We start from the raw sequence: 12192 nt of genomic DNA, 5'->3' as shown, positions 1-12192 counted from the left end.
TAATCATTATTTTGTACATGGAAACGTATAATATATATTTCCTTTTTTCTTCAAGTTGGATTAATTTTAGAAAATTCTTAAATTATTTTCGTATAAATTGTAAAAAATTTATAGCTGAGAATTAGTATTAGTTCGCAAAGAGTTGTAGTATAATAAAAATAATACTGGTCGCGCTCAGGTAAATTTATCTCAAGATAATATGTTTAGGTTTAAAGAAGTACCCCAAAGTATGTGCGTATTCACAGGACCAACAGCTGAGCCCTCAGAGAAATACGGTGCCGGTGTCAATTCCTCCAGTATCGTGTAGATTTTATTTTCTGGAACTTTCTGTATATACCTCAATACCATACTGCCAGTTATAACTAGGTGGAATGATTGAGATAATCTCTTTATACCAACACATGTGGGAAGCTTGATAGTCTGTATTATTATCATTATAATTAAAGTCTCTTATTAGTGAAGAGTGCCCTGTATCATTAGTTGTTCATTCTGGTTAGGTCTTCCTTAATGTGTAGATGAAGTGGATCCTGTGTGCGTGTGTTCATTATAGGCCACTAAACAACATCAGCATATGTCAGAATCAGTCTGACTATGGCTTTGTAAATCCAATATATAAGACGTAGTTAAAGACCCCATGTTTTTCCAATATGGTTTTGACATGAGTATATCGTACCGTAGGTATTTTCGGTTAATCTATTTAAGTTTATAACCAAAAAACTACTCCTAGAAATTTGGCTTGCTTTGATAAAGCAAAGTTTCACCTTTTATTTTCGGACAGTTCAAAACAGGTATTATTTTCCTTGTAAAAAGCATCATCACTGTTTTCTGAGGATTGATATCAAGTCCACATTTAGTCCTATTTGTTTGGTAACTAAGGGTCAATTCCATTACCTCAGAGTATGTCTGGAAATACAACATTATTTCCCATTGTCCCAACACCACGTCATTTAAGATATATTAATATCTCGTTTAGAACGAAAATCCATAACGTAGGTGAATGAACTCCACCTTGAGGAGTACCTCATTCATAACGTCTTGAATATGTTTTAGTACGTTTATGATCCAAGCTTTATTGCTGCTAGTATTATTAAGTGCTTCTCAATTGCTACTGTCTTGATGTTGTGCTTCTGACTTGATAAGTGCCTGATATATCAAGGAAACATGATAGTGGATATTCTCCTTGTACAAGAGATTTCTCTATTATTAATGTTAGTCTAAGAAGTGCGGTTTCTACCGATTTTACTTTAATATTGGCATGTTGATCCATGGAAAAACCATGTTCGTCATACAAGTTCTTATGTAATCGTCCAAAATCCTCTTTAATGTCTTCAATAGGAAAGATGACAGACTAATTGGGACGTAATCCTTCGCCTTACTATGAAGAAAATATATTGAGATTGCAATAGAAAAACTGTATAATATTTCAAGTGCCTATGTACCCAACTAGTCTCTACAAGGAAGAATATAAAGAAAATTAAAATAATGTGATAATGTTGTATCCAACTTAGTGTTCGGGTTCAGTCATAGATCTCAAAAAGAGAATTTCAGTCAATGTTAGATATTCGGCAAAGTGAAAAGGATATTACGTGTTTCTAGTGTTATAAGCAGTTTTTCTCCAATAGATCCAATAGAAAACTGTATATCAAACTCAAAAGAAATTCTAATGCCACGAATCTTACTAAAAAAAGAAAGCTTCTCGCAACGGATCAATGAACTGCAGTATAGTGCGCATGACTTATGAAGTATTGTATACATTGAATATGCCCGCTCATGTTTTTCAACACCCCCGTAAATTTTAAATATACTAAATAATATTAAGCGAATTTAAAGAAAATAATTTAGTAAAGAATGTTTAGATTCTTTATCTTGCCATTTATTATTCTTTCCTGTGAAATTCTTCTAATGTTGACAAATGAAGGTAACGACATGAGAAAAAATGGAAATCTACCTGTCATCCTGACTAAAGTATTTTTAACAAATATGCTCTTACTAATATACTGTCTCATCTAAGATAAATAACGCAAAAACGCTTAAAAATGTTACTATCACAAAATTATAAAATTATAAATTATATATTTATATATATATAAATTTATAATTATATATATAAATTATAATTAATATAATTCCCGTAAAGGTTTGCAATAGATTAATAGCCAATAGCCTTACGCTACTCAACCTTTTATGGCTTAAAAACAAACTCGCTCGTTAACAAATGACTAATTTTCTAGCAAGTCAAGTTATTAGATACAATATTACGCTGTCATTAAGATGTGCATATTTGGCTTAAACTCATACTGTGAAGTGTCCACGTGCTGTGCAAAAATCGTATTTATGTTTATATTAATATTCAAATCACAATTTCGATTCAATACATTTTGTTTTAGAGACAAGTTTTTGAAATTAAAAGAAACAATAAACAACAACAACAAACAGCAGTAATAATGCATAATTTAAACCACAACCGCACCTTTTCAATTAATGTCTCCAATGGAACAAGTCTGGCAAAAAAATAATTATAATGCACGATAGATAGACATTTGGACAGACTTGTAACAGAAGTCATTTGTGTTGAACTGATATTTAAATGAATCAGCTTAGTTGGACACTCAGCTATTCATTCGACCATTTATTCATTCGACCATTTATTCATTCATCCATCCATTAATCAAAACTATAATAAGTCGACAAGTAAACATGTTTGTATATGAAGTGTATGCTTTGGCACGAGCTACAAAAAAGCTAAGCAGTCTGCTTGTCAGCCAGCCAGCCAGCCAAACAACTAGGCATACAAGCTTTGAAGAAAATATTAAAAAAAAACAACAACAACAACATTAGCAATAAAAATTGATATTTTTAATTAACGCCAAGGCCAATACCAGACAACAGACGTACAACATTTATTTGCGTTATACAAAATGCAAATTCAGAAAAGGCGTCCGATGAATTTCAATATACACACACAAAAAAACACTACGAAAAAAGCAATCTTTACAAAATAATAAATTCAAAAGAGAGAGGGAGAGAAAGTGTAATATAGAGAGCAATCTAGAAGTTCGTTGACCAAGTGTAAAGAGACGAAGAGTGTGTATGTTAGTTTCTCATTTAGTTGGAAGCAAATAGAAACAAACTCTTTTCATTCAGTATGTTATTAAAAATTTAAAACGCCACACTAAAAAAGGGGCTGCTATTACAAGGCACAGACGGACGTAAAGTAGTTTTCCAAAGGCCCATTTAATGATAAACAACAATAAACGGGCATTAAAACCAAAACAATACAGAAAAAAATTCCAACAACGCCAACAGTACGTATGAACATTTTGTTTCAGTAGAACAAACATCAACCACACCTCTCTCTCTGTTTTCAACAAGAAGAAAACAAAACAAACGACAACAACAACAAACATGCACGCAACTTCGTTTTTACTGCTAAACAAATACTCACACACACTCGCACACACAAAACTGTATGCGAACGAAATGACGACTGACAGACAACACCCTGCTGAAGAAGTTGAAGAACAACAACAACAAGAATAAAAACACTTAATGATTTCGTGTCGATTCGTTACGACTTCGTCGACACACGATTGTTAAAGGCATGTGTGTAAACAGCCAATCATACTGTAGATTTATGTCAAGGGGTAGGCTTAGTAGCTTAAGATATGGCGGGAGGCACCACTTTTATTATTACTTGTGTGTTCGTTTACTCGTTGTGTTTCGTTGTGTATGTTTGCGAGCGTGAGTGTGTGTGCTTCGCAGTGTGCATGTTTGATTTTGTCGACATTTCGCTCTTAGCAAGAGACCAAATATCCAACGAAATATGAAAGACAGAGAAGGTGAGACCCCTAAATGGTGATGAGCAAATGAAACAAACAAAATAAAATCGTAAGCAACAGAGAGAGAGTCAGTCTAATAAGAATTGAGGCAAACTGGCGAAAAAGCACAAATTGTCCGTTAGTCTTTTGCTAGAGCTGCTAATGTGCGGTTGACGGTCGGTTATTAAAACGTTCGGTTGTTTTGCCACTTGACAAAAATCTCAGTTTTTTTTGTTTCGATTTTGTATAGTGGTTCTCCGATCGATTTTTTTGCGTACTTTTTTTTCTATACCAAAAAAAAAGAGTGAAGTGAGCAAAAATTAAAATAAAAAGTAAAGCAAATTTATAATAAATGCAACAACACACATAAAAAACAAAAGCTTTGATAAAAAAATTATAAAACAAACAACAATAAAGTATGGAATTTTGTTAAAAATCAATAAATCAAAAAGTTAGTATTTATCAAAAGCCCTCACATACCCACCACGTTCAAGTTTTGTTTTAGCCAAAAGCCGGTAATGGCTTAAAATGTTAAACAAAAATAAATTTAAAGCTTTAATTAGAAATTTCTATTTTTAAATTCTATTAATCTTGTTTTTCTTCACAATGAAATTTAAAACGAAATTCATTTCAATATTGTTGAAAAATTAACAAATTTTTTTAAAGTGTTCTTTTTGCTATACATTTGTTTGTGGTTATTTTGTTCATGAAAACAACAAAAACATTGGAAAGAGAGCAGTAAAATTAACAAAAATTTCACTTTATTTTTAAAATTTTTTTCATTTAATTTTATTTATTTTTCTATTGCGAGAGTATTATTAGTGTTTTTCGCCTTGTTTACAATGGAGGTTTAGGGTGGTTGTTTTTGTTTTGTGTTTTCGCCTTCTTCTTCTTCTTCTTATTTTTCTTCGGTTTCAAGTGAGAGTCGAGTTAGAAGATTTGTACTCGTATTACAGAGACACGTGACATAAGTGTTTTTGTCTGTGTATTAGTGTTGGACTATTTCGTTTGTAGCTTGTCAAATCGTATTGGAATTTAAACTTTAAAAACTGTTAAGGTTGCCAGATCCATAGAGTTGCTGGTATAACATCTAGTAACCGGTGTTTTGGTTTGGATTAACAGTTATAAAGAGAAGTATATAAATTCTACACAAACTTTCTGGTGTGGAAACAATTTAAAGAGAAATTCGATGATCTTGATAACACAGGCCAACAAAATTTAAACAGAATCGAAATCCAGACACCAAAATAAACTTCTAAAGGATTGTGTTCGAATCTGACCTCAGAATTTCTCCATCAATGTGAAGATTTTCGAAATCCGCGTTTTTAGACATATTTGAGACGTTATAATAGGGCGAAGATATCTTTATATGTATTATGTGAAAGTCCAATCTATTGACTTTACCATAAAGGTTTAAATAAAGTTTGTATCCCCTTTCCGAAATAGCTTAATCTAAAGCTTTAAGAACTATATATGAGTTTTTGTAAATCAATGAGAGTGAATTTTCGAAGACCTTCGCATTAAACCTTTATTTTAAAGATGACAGCTTGGACTTTCAGATGACTCAACGGATTTTGAATGTAAAAATATATAACGTGTCAAATATGACCAAAAACTTAATTTTTCAATCTTCAGAACACGATATCACGGAAACCCGATGGGGAAATGCTGATACGCACCTCAAGACTTAAGGGTTCACATTTTGGCCTGAGTAATCAACAGGAACTCTGCTTTTAAGCTTAAGAACAAACTTGGTAACTGGCTAAATGGGAAGCAACGATACATAAATAGATGAGCCGCATCCAACCACGATCAAAGCTATATAATATACATAACTTAAATTCTTTCGAAGGTCAGGGGCATCATCCGTACTTTTGCTCTGTCCGATATCCTGTATACTGGTTCATCCGTCTACTGGAAAGTTAGTGCAAAAAGTTCAAGAGACTGTCTTGCTAATAGACAACTCATCGGTCTACGAAAGAGTGCAATGATGTAAACGTCATTTCGGCGCTACAGGGCCATATCCAAGTTTCAGAATAGCGTTGAAATGTTCATCATTAGATCGGTAATCGTGTTATTAACTGTAGGCGATGTCAATTAGCCGCATCTGAGTTGCGTCTTGATTTTTCAGACTTGAGAAACAATCCACATAAGAACCAGAAATCATCAACAAAGTCTTAAAAAACTGAACTGATTGTATTAGCTACCGCATTGCGGGCAACTTCTCTGCAAAAATTGCACAATTGCAGACATGTTTGTAAAGAGTACTCGTCAAAGGACTTCGATTGGTCCAAAACTAATCGAAATATTTTAAAAAACCATACTCCATTTAACTCCCTTGCATTATGGAAATTTATGATCCGCAACATGGTCCTATGTAATGCAGGCTATGGACCTTATTGTTATCAAAAAAATAAACATGTTCCATGTCTACATTGCATAGAATTACTAAACGGATCATGTACTTCCATTGAGTAGTTTTGGGATTACCTCAATCGATCATTACTGCAATAATTTTTTCAGGGTTAGAATTGCAAAGTTTCGGAATCTTTGTGAACAACCCCTATTTATGTTGCTATCAGTTATAAAATCAAACTTGGTGATGGAAAGCATGGCGATCAGTTTAAGTTTACTGAGTAATAACATAGAAAGCTACACAAAGTAATGCGATGCACTGGATACTTATGCTCGAAGATCATACCTTAAATCTTGGAACTATCATTTAAAAGATTGCTATATTTTTCTAGAACCCAATCCTTTTGGCAATACATTAATGAAAGAAAACGAAATTAAACAAACATTCGCGCGACAGGGGTGCAACTAACTGAACATTTTAGCAGATATTACGGCCAACTGGGTTTTTCACGAAGTTTTTGATTGTTCAAGGTCCCCGGTGAGTTTTAATAATGAACGATGTCGTCTGGGTCATGTTGTAAATACTAACAATAACTGTCTATTATAAAATGCTTTCTTTAGACTCTTTAGAGATTTTTTCTCCATTGATTAGCTTGTCACTACAGACATTAGTAAAACAGAGTATCGTCGGTATGTTGGGTCTAAAATCCAATTTTCGTACAATTTTGTAGGCAGACTGTTTGGAAAATTCTAAAGAACTACGTCCAGGAAACTGAGCTTTTGAACATTGGATTATAAATATTTTCACAGATCTCTATATAAGGGTTTTCCAGCTACTTCTTTTCCCTGAAAAGCTGCGGATCTGATGTAATACACATCATCCTTTAAAACATAACCCAATATACTATAAAGCATTTCCAAGGGAATTTTGGATATTTTAAAAGAAATTCCATTTACAATCACATTACAAAAGCTCTTACAACAACTGGCAACGCTAAATACTCCACATTTAGTACATCGTGCGTCGAACCTTTTATAGAGAAGAAAGTTTTCGGTCTTTTACAAAATATATATTGAATGTATCTCTCGTTCTGTCTATCTGTCCGTCTGTCTCTCTTCTCCACTTTTTCAAATACAAATTTCTATTAAATGTACAGCACACTCTCTCTTTCTCTTTCAATGAAAACTCAGATATCTCTTATTGCCTCAATACATTAATTGAGGGAGCAAGTACTCAATTTAGAGGAAAAATCGCGCGCGTTATTGTTTAGTGTTTGTCGTATAGAATGAAAAAAAAAAAACGTAAATACAGATAGATACAAAAATCTACAATAGATACACAGAAACTGTTTCGATGGATGAATAGATGTATGGATGGATAGGTTTTGTGTAAGTGTGCAGGGAGTGTGGAAGTGTTTGTGTGTAATATGAAAAATAGAGATTGTATATGTTGTGTGCTGATGGTGTTCAGATGGTTTGCTGTATGTAGAGTGTGTATAAATCGCTTTTTTGGCAAACTTTAAGTTTTGTCCAATTCAGTTGAATTTTGGTGGCTGCCGTAGTCGACATCCACGATACATTAAACTCGGAATAAAGAAGAGATGAACCTTTGAGGTTCATATTTTTTTTTTTTTGCTCAAATGAGGCAAACCGAAAAAAACAAGTATTACATGCAATAGAGATTGCAAAAAAAAGAGAAACAAACACATTTCAAAATATTGTTGTAGCGCAGCAAATAGAAAAAATAAAAAAGCTCTCTAATGGCTAAATGTGTATCCAGTAAATTGTAACTGACTTTTGAATGTAAATTTTCAAATAAAAATCTTGAAAATAAAAAAATATGAAACAAAATTTAAAGGGATGCAAAATCAAAGCGTGTTTGTAAAAAAAAGTGTGTAAAATATTTATCAAAGAAAATTACGATAAAAACAAAACAAACTAAAGCGAAACGAACGAAATGTGAAATGTAACAAACAAAACAAAATACACTTGACTTGCCTGCTGCCATTCAAACAGCCTGCCGCACAAATCTACTACTACCACAACGAAGAGATACAGATACAAGATACAAATACTTACTGCTACAACAGATTGGTTGGTCGTTCATTTGTTCGGTCCGTTTATGTTGTTGCTTTTGTTTATGGTCGGCATTTGTACAAAGCAGATAGTCGATTCTTGCCACTGTTTTGACTGACTCGCGGTTAGTGTTTATGTTGTTCTTGTTCTTGTTATTGTTTTTCTTTTGCTGTTTATCCGCACATTACTTATTGTGTGCGGCTATGCGAGTATTAAAGCAAGCAGCCAAAGAAGAGGCCACAAAAGCCGGTGTAAACGTTGTCTATAGATACAGATACTTATTATCGTATTGTCGTATCAATAAATGTGTGTTTTAGTGTATGTGTTACTGAGAATATGCGTGTGTTAAACCAAAAGTCAACAAAAATAATAACAACATTCATGCCAGTGTGTCTGTCTATCCGCTTTAGTGTCTGTCTGTAAGTCCGTCCGTCCAGCAGCTTAACAAATATTTAATACAAAAAATTACTCGCAGCACGGAATATCGCGTAGCGCACGGCATTGAACACGTTGTGATGAATGAGTGAGTGTGTGTGACGTGTTGTCCATACACGTTTTCTATATGGTCTCGGTCTCAGGGCCCATAAAACGTTTGTATATTGTGTTTTTTGTATGACTATGGATGGAGAGTACCAAAGTACAAAAGCAACAAACAATATAATTGTATCTCTCACCCAACACTTAATTGACGTTTTTATAAGTCGGAATTTATAGCAATTGCTTTGTGTTGCAGCGCCAACCATAAAATACTTACAATCAAATAAACAACAACAGCAACAACAACAATCAGAAGAAGGGCGCGCGCTACTTTTGTAAATAGAAATATTATTGATGTATTGAAAGGTTTGATATTAGTTTGTTTATTATTGTGAATTGATAAGTTAGACGATTAATTAAAAATCAAATTTATTGTTTGAATTATTGGTAAAAAAGTTTAATGTAAACAATATACATACATTCATACATATGTATATGTGTATAAGTTCCACTAACTCCCACTGGGCGATTCGTTAGCAAGTTTCAGGTGATATGGTTTGTTAACGCTCTTCCCAGTACCGCGGTTTTAGTCATGATTCAGCGGTTATTGCCTAATTTCCTGAGACGTCCGTAAGATCATTCAGGATATACGACTGAGACGCCTTCTAACTCTGGCTAGCTTGAAATGGAAGCATTAAAGCCATGACCCGGATAATACTTAATCATAGCTATCTGCTTGAACTTTTCACAGAGGAATCGCTCTGGCCATCATGAAGTTAGTGGCAATCAGAAGACATTCAAACTCTGTAAAGAGCCCCATACTCCAATGTAATCAATATCAAATCCCTTATCTGGGACTGGGATTATAATGGTTATATATAAACTGTAAATATCCATTCGTAATGTCGCAACTGAATCATCGTTTTACTATTTGAACTTTTGCCTTTAAACCTCTAATTTTGATATGAATTCTCAGAGGAAATTATAGGAAGATTGTGCTTAAGTTACTCGATAAATATGCGTCCCTGGTTCACAATATACTCCTCTTTCTTCTGCTGCAGATTCATTTCAAAATTCGTGAAATTATTATACAAATATCTTACAGATCAAGTTCAAAGTGCTTCAGAAATCTATTGTGGCGTCTATCTGCTCAGGAACTAATGGATTTTGTATGGAGTTGTTCACAGTAACAAGTTTTAACCAATTTCCTTGTTCTTAGGGTCATGGCGAAACTTCATCTCTCGAGGCAAAGAAGAATAAATTGTCGAGATCTCGTATGGAAAAAAGATATTGCTGGCAGTTTACGCTAACTTCAGTCCATCTTACTATGTTATCGAACATTTTGCCGCAACTTTATTTCTTGAGGCAAAGAAGAGAAATTGGCCGGATCTCTCATGGAAAGTAGATAATTTTGAAACAGCTTGCATCTGGGAAAGTTATTGCTCCAAATAACTTTCTACAATCATATCAGGTCACAGAGAATCACACTGTGATCGATTAATACTTTTAAATGTTTGAAGATGCATGTTGATATAATGTCTGTAAGCCTACGTTTTGAAAGTAAGACCTAGTCTGTGTATACCCACTGTAGTGGTTACTTACACCAAACTCCCCTGAAGATTTAAACTGATGTATGTACAGTGAATATTTCTGTTTATTTTCATGTTTTTTTTTCTCTTCATATTTCACACACTGGCGAATCTGTTTTAAGCATAACTATAATGCCCAAAAAAGAAATAATGCCTCAAACCAGCAACTAACTACAGGTCGAAACTAAAGAAGAGGAAGCCCAAGTCAGCGGCAAAAGTAAAACAAATGAAAAAACTTCAACAAAGTGTAGAAATGATATATTTTTCAAATCACGTTTTACCTTTTAATGTTACACGCTCTCTCTCTTACAGTTTTTGATTTTTTTTTTGGCTCTCACATGGTAGATTTATGGGTGCTCATCATCCAAAAATATACACATAGTAGGAATACTACTCACTCTAACCAAAGTTTTAGTAGATGTTACAAGCAAACTTTTGGATATTTTTGTTTTACATAGAGAACCAGCAGTTTTGAAGAAAGGCAAAGTAACCTTTTAATATTTATGGGGTGTTTGACTATTGAATATTGTGTCCCCCAGTAATCTAGTGAGTAGCTAATTTTCACTTTACTTGTCCCAAAGTAATCTAGAGATAATTTACATTAGTTATTTAACTCATATCAGTTGCTGGAGTCAAAACAGCATTATTTGTAGTTTGTGAAGCTTCTAAGGTAAAGTTACTTGTTGGAGACAGCCACCCCGAACTACAGGGGTATTTTGGATGATTTTCGTTTGGCAGTTAGAGTAAGTGTGTGTGTGGTTGTTGTAATAATGCATTAAGTTTATGGGGCAGTAAAAAGGGTTTTTATTTCTATTTTGTTGCTGTTGTTGTTGGTTTTGTCGTTATTTTGGTGAAACCTGAAATTCGCAAAAAGTAAGAGATTTTTTTTGTGGGGGGAAGCTTAAATCTAACATAATTTAGGTTGCATCATTATTTTTACTAAATGAGAATTTAAACTAAAAGTAGAATATTTACACACGTTTACAATTATTATAAGAATATTAGCTTCTTATGTGTGTGTGTGTTTTCAAAAAGGTGGTTAAATTCAAATTAGCATTTTTTATTCCAAACAGTTTATAATGTTTGTTTTTTGTTTATTTAAATTGTTATTACTTAAATATTTTCTTTGTAGTTTGTATTTGTTAAAAATTGGTTTTTTCATGATTTACAGTTTAAGTTGTTTTTCTTTTATCTTCAGTTTCTTTTTCTCTATCTTTGAGTTGTTTTTCTTATTTGTATCTTCCAGTAAAATTTCGTGTGTCATAAAGGTTGTTGTTAAAATAATGACATTTTGACATAATTTTTTGTTGCTGTTGTTGTTGTTAATTTATGACTTAATTATAACTTTGTTTCATGTTATTTTATACTATTTGAAAGTTGGTGGGAAACTTTTTAAAAATTCATAAGAGTTTGGACTTAAGTACTACTTATTTTTAAGTGGTTTAACACTAAAGTTAAAATTACAAGTTTTAATTATATTTTAATAGTATTTTAAGGAAGTAGTACTGAAGTCAGTCTCAAATCAGGGAACGCATAACCTCAAACATGTTTCGATTAAATTACAATCAATTATTCCCGATCACCAGTCTTTTATATATTTTTATAGTTCCCATAATTAGGAAGTCAAACAAAAACAACATGGCTCGGGTCTCAAGAGATCGATTTTAAGCTGACTCCCGTGATATTGTTGATATATTATAGAGCTCCTTTTAATGAAAAAGAGGGAGGAAACTTTTGATGAAAAACGATTTTTATTCTCGAAAATCGAAATCTTAGTCCAAGAACCAGAATATTTTTGATCTTAAGAGGTTGATTCCAAGATGGAAGCAGTGATATTGCTGATATCAGTAACCTGTTGTAGCTTTTCAAATAAGTAT

The 12192-nt window shown here is 33.0% G+C and overlaps 1 protein-coding gene across 2 annotated transcripts in view; it reads left to right on the top strand.

The window, feature by feature from the left end:
- Positions 1 to 12192, top strand: part of LOC119615934 (protein suppressor 2 of zeste) — an 84964-nt gene that overhangs the window by 65988 nt on the left and 6784 nt on the right. The window contains exon 1 of one of the 2 annotated variants that reach the window (XM_037971988.1): positions 3979 to 4269. The exons of the other annotated variant lie outside the window; for it this stretch is intronic. The gene's annotated coding sequence lies outside the window, so the exon portion shown is untranslated. Of the gene's footprint in view, positions 1 to 3978; positions 4270 to 12192 lie in introns of those variants that run through there. 2 annotated transcript variants of the gene reach the window in all.

Source organism: Lucilia sericata, unplaced genomic scaffold, assembly GCF_015586225.1.
Source record: "Lucilia sericata isolate MDLA Ls3-8-SP2 unplaced genomic scaffold, ASM1558622v1 Contig000048F_arrow, whole genome shotgun sequence".
NCBI lineage: Eukaryota > Metazoa > Arthropoda > Insecta > Diptera > Calliphoridae > Lucilia > Lucilia sericata.
This window is presented reverse-complemented; position numbering and strand designations above follow the sequence as displayed.